The sequence below is a fragment of the Eulemur rufifrons genome, chromosome 15 (assembly GCF_041146395.1).
Source record: "Eulemur rufifrons isolate Redbay chromosome 15, OSU_ERuf_1, whole genome shotgun sequence".
Classification (NCBI taxonomy): domain Eukaryota; kingdom Metazoa; phylum Chordata; class Mammalia; order Primates; family Lemuridae; genus Eulemur; species Eulemur rufifrons.
In genome coordinates, this window is record NC_090997.1 from 48,975,397 (window position 1) to 48,981,396 (window position 6,000).

A 6,000-nucleotide genomic window follows, 5' to 3' on the forward strand; every position below is an offset into this window, starting at 1 on the left:
GGTTATGCTTCCCTTGCCCAGGTCTGGAGTACTCCTGGCATTGAGTTTATATTTCAGAGAAGCCAGAATTCTAACCCCTCATTCCCATAATACCTGACAGCTAGGATGATTTAATAAATAAAAATACACACCAGTTAAATTTGAATTTCACAAAAACAAGGTATAGTATTTCAATATAAATACGTCCCATACAATATTTGGGACATACAGAAGATTAACCACCTAATAACAATGCAATATAACCCTTACCATGAATGACTGAAGGGCCAAGACTGTGATCTTTTCATTTGCATGACTTATCAGAGTTCCCAGCTTTAGTGAAGACTCGAATGTTGGTTGGTGTTGGTGATAGAAGTGGATCCTGGTGATCCTGGTGATAAGAGAAGAAAATGAGGAGAGGAAAAAAGGGCTTGCTTAATACGTGTCTGTTAAACTGAATGAAATGTGTCAGATTCTGATGTAAGGGCTTTAAGATAGTATTTCTTATTTGCATTTCCAGGAAGCAGCAACTAACTAAAAATATTTGAGTCCCTAAAATTTCTGGGCCAAAACACCATATCAGAAGTTGTCGGGCCGGGCGCGGTGGCTCACGCCTGTAATCCTAGCACTCTGGGAGGCCGAGGCGGGTGGATCGCTCGAGGTCAGGAGTTCGAGACCAGCCTGAGCACGAGCGAGACCCCGTCTCTACTAAAAATAGAAAGACATTATATGGACAACTAAAAATCTATATAGAAAAAATTAGCCGGGCATAGTGGCGCATGCCTGTAGTCCCAGCTACTCGGGAGGCTGAGACAGTAGGATCGCTTAAGCCGAGGAGTCTGAGGTTGCTGTGAGCTAAGCTGACGCCATGGCACTCACTCTAGCCTGGGCAACAAAGTGAGACTCTGTCTCAACAAAAAAAAAAAAAAAAAAAAAAAAAAAAGAAGTTGTCAATACTGACAAATGTCTGATCAATTTTATAATATTAGCACAAAAGGACTAATAGAATGACTAAAGATCATTCAGAAAGCAGATTCTTTTATGTCACCTAAAACATTATCTAATACATAATACCTTAGCATTTTTAGGGAATATCATAAAAGCTATCACTTAATAGCCAAAAAAGGGAGAAAATCACTTGAATAAGCAGCTGACTACCCAGCAAGTATTAACTTAAAGAAAATATCTGGTATAAGTTTAACAAAGGCAGAGCTTTTTTTTTTTTTCTTTATCTTCTTTGCAAATCTTAGAGAAATATATACTGACAATATCATTAAATGTTGTGACAGGTTTTTTTTTCCTATGTGGAATTCAGAATCTGGGCTGAATAGTTCGTGTATTTTGCTTATGTGATGTGTTTTGATTTATATCTTTTAAGATATAGCACCAGAATCAAACTAACTCATGATGTTTCTTAGTCATCCATAGCTCCTGTCACTATCCCTGTTACAATATGTGACATTTCATAGGCAGTTAGTTCATAAGTCTTCACAAAAGAGTGTCCTAAATAGATGTGAAATAACAGAGACAGCTGCAGGTTATGCATGACTATAACTCACACATTATGTCTGTAACAATCTGTGATGTTTGTCTGGACTAACCACATATCATTTAAACACTGAACCCTGGAAAATACTCAATAAAGTAAATAGATGACCAATGATGTCTGAATGTTTCTTGGGAAAAAAATTTTATAATTTATGAGTCCTAAACATTTTCTTGGCATTTATACTTTCCTCAGGCAGCATTCTGTAGTTAATTTAAAAAAGCATATAACTTAAAATATTCCCCAAAACGTCAATTTATGGTATTTTATTATATTATTATTATAATAATGAGCAATAGGAATATAGTGTTATAACACTCAAAATATTAATTGAGGAAAAGTGACTTTGAATTGTGGAGATTACAGTTATATAATAAGATATGTTAAACAAAAGCTCAAGATTAGGAAACTCTGATTCCAGAAACATGACTGTATTTCTCTTAGCCTCAGTTTCCCCATCTGTATGAGAGAACTGACCTAAACATTGTTAAATGCATCCATAGTCTTATGATCCTAAAGGAAGTGTTATTGATTTTAAGCAATATAATACCTTGAACTAGATCCAGTATTGTTATGTAATTCATATTAATAAATTAGAAAGATTGATTAATATATTACTATAATTATTTTAGTGCTATGCTCTTTTAAACAAAGATTCTTCTATAGTTTTGAAAACTATATGAGTAATTAATTTCTATGAAGTCTGATTTTGTTATTCATTAGTTACAAAAACATTTTAAATGAATAGCACAAATATTCAGACAGGAGGAACCTCTGATTTCTTAATCTTGCATTTTATATGATAGCCCAATGACTTTAAATATTTCCAGCTAAGTGTGAAAAAACACATTATAATTCATACTACTGAAGAGTTAGGTGCTATTCCATTCAGAAAGGTGTCTCTACAGATAACAACAGGTAAAGGGCAAAACGGACTATTCTAACTCTAGAATTTTATTGAACTATACAATAGCAGAGAAATAATATTTCTAACTTCCTTACCTTATCACTTAACTGGTTATAATATTTAAAAAAGTAATGAAAAAATGAAAAAGTTAAGTAGCATGAAGAATATATAAACCACAATATAAAACTAATCACTATACCTGATAGTCTGGGCCCTGTCTTAATCTTGGCACATAGTAAGACTGCACACTTCATAATTTGTAGTTAGTTTCACCATACAGCTTGCTTTGAGTATTGAAATGTGAGCTGCAATAGCATATGTTACTTCAGTGCCAAAGCATTAAGAGTATGTACTTTGCCATATTGCTTCATCTGCCACAGGCAAAAATAATGTTCCAGAAGATAGTGTTCCCTCTCTAGCCTAGGTTCTGGAGTAAGGGCAGAAGGAAACAGAGCTTACAGTTTATAGACTACCCAGGGACACATATGCAAAATGTAAAATGTTGTTTTAATTAGCTGAGGTTAATCGAGCATGATCTGCAGACTCGTAGACAAAAATAAATTCCAATTTTTGCTTTTTACAAGAGAAAAATTCAGATACGTTGAAAGTAAAAGTATAAAAATGATACAGAAAAATAATAAGGAAATGTCCTGACTTAGAAGCCCAGACTTATGGTTATATTAATAGCTGAAAACATAGAATTAAGGGGAAATGCATTATTTTAGATAAAGACAGTTAATTTAAAACAGAGAAAATATTTAATTCACTGAAGTATATAACAAATGTAATTTCATATTAACTGACAAATTATTATACTGTAAGATGTTAAAATAAATTCCTTAGTATTTGATTGATTAAGTACACAATAATTAAAATTGAATAACAAAATGAAGACTTTTGAAAAATAAAATTATCAAGACTTATTTAATCATCATATATAGAATAAAAAAATAAGAAAAATACCTTTTACTCAAGCCCTAGTATGTTATAAAATTTGACCACATACTAATTTATTAACAAAATCTTATTAAATTTTAAAGAACTGATATTATATATAAGATATAAGATATTCTGTAAAGTAAAAGCAATTAAGTCAGAAAAAAATTGAGAAATATAACTTATAAAAATGTATAAACATATATTTAAATGCACTGTAAATTATTCACAGGTCAAAAAATTAGAATACAAGTTTTGGCCTAAAATGCAGACCAAAATGCTAATGAAAATATGCTATTTTAAACTCCACTGGAACAACTAAAGGAATGACTCAAGGGCAATTTATATAAATACTTATATTAAAAAAGAAATAATATGGAATATTGATGAACTAAATGTCCAACTGAAGGACATGAAATAGAATAAGAAAATTTATCAAAAACATATAGAAGAAACAAAGTAATAAATACAAGATAAAAAAATCAGAGAACTGGAAAACAGATACCAGTTAGAGAATTAACAAAGACAAAATTGGTTACTTAATAAAAGTGTAAAAATCATATTTTTAAGAATGCTTTATATAACTACAGATGTAATATATACTGAATATCTACTTAGAGAATGCTACAGAAAGATTTAGGTTTATGTATCTGAAATTTTAAGGGAAGTTTAAAGTCCCCTCAAGTCTTTGGCCTTAACATCAATCTGTACAAACATGAGAGAAAATTAACTAAATCTGAGGAAAGAAGAACTGGAAAGTAATAGACAGCAAACGTCCTGGCATTCGCACAGGTTTTGGAAAAGCTTGTATTTCCACTATCCAGAAGAAAAAGACCTCGTAATATACAAAACATTAGGTGGAATTGACAGAAATGTAGCATTGTACTGTTGGGAATAAATTAGCCTTAGACAAAATACTACTTTGGAACTACCCTATATAACTACATAGGAGACAAAAACCAACCAAACAAGTAAACAAAAACAAAAACAAAATGTATAGGAGTACAATAAGATGCAGTGATCAACAGCTTAAAATTCACAATGTCCAGCATACCTGGCATCCAATCAAAAACTACTAGGCCTGTACAGAAGCAGGAAAATATGAACCATAATCAAGAAAAAAAAAAAAAACAACCAATAGAAATAGATCCTGATGATGGAACTAGTAGACACGGATGTGAAAAAAGCTGTGGTATGCTGTGTACATTCAAGAATGCAGAAAAAACAGGAGCATTATAAGAATAGAAACTGAAGATTAAAAAGGGCTCAGAAGGAATAATGTATATCTAAGTTACAAAGTTAGTTGATTTAGAATAGTAACAGACTAGACCCTGCAGAAAAAAATTAATGAACTTGATTATATAGTGAAAGAAACTATCCAAAGTATAGAGAACTATATAGAGAAAAATGGCTGAAAAAAAATGGTTTCAATGTGTAATGGTAATTTTTGCAAGAAATGTGTAATTGGAGTCTCAGAAAGAGAATCAAGGGGATAACTGAAGACATAAAGATTTAATATTTTCTAAAATTGATAAAAACTATGAATTAACAGGTGCCAAGAAATTTAATGAACCCCTAGTAGAATAAACAAAGGTATCCCAAGGAACATCCTAATCAAATTGCTGAAATTGAGTGATAAGAAGACAATCCTAAAAGCAGCCAGAAAAAAGAAACATTATTTATAAGGAAAGGAATTTAAGATTTACAGTATTTTTTTTTTTTATCAGGGACTGAAAACTAGAACATTGAGCAATATTGTTAAAGTACTGAAAAAAACATCTGTCAATCTGGAATTTTTTACCCAGTAAAAATATTTCAATAAATAAGAAATAAAGATTTTCTCAGAAAAACAAAAGCTGTGTGTGAATTCATTTTTAGCAGATTGTACTATAAGAAATGATAAAGAAAGTTCTCCAGGCATAAAGAAAATTGGAACAGATGGAAATTTGTAGCTAAATAAAATATATGGAGAAATAGGGAAAAAAAAGCTTTTTATAATTATACTTCCTTTAAAAGATAATTGACTGTTTAAAGTAAAATTAGGATATATGGCAGCAAAAAGTAGAAAGGGCAAAAGGAGACAATGAAAAGATTCTGTTACAGACCTTATATTATGTGTGAATTGGCTTAATATTATTTGAAGGAAAACTGTAATAAAATAAAGATGTATTTTATGAATGTTAAAACAATCATTAAAAATTCTAACACAAAAATATAGATGATAGGTCAGTAATAGATATAAAATTAAATCATAAAATCTCAATTAATCCAATAGGAAGCCAAGAAAAGATTTAAAAAGTAAGAAATGGTTCAGAGGATAATAATAACTGAATATCAAATATCTAGATTAATAAATACATTAAATTTAAAAGATCTAAACCCCCCAGTGAAAAAGCAGAATTGCCCTATAGGTAAAGGAAAAAAAAAAAAAATGACCCAGCTCTAAACTAGATACCAGGGCTATCTAGAAGATATCCAGCCATACTTTCCGGATAGCCCTCATATAAGAAGCCACTTAGAATGGTATAGATAAGTTTAATGTAAAAAGATGGAACACACTATGCAATACAAACATTAATCAAAAGTAAGCTGGAATGTTTGTATTAATATGAGACAAGTAGATGTAAGAATG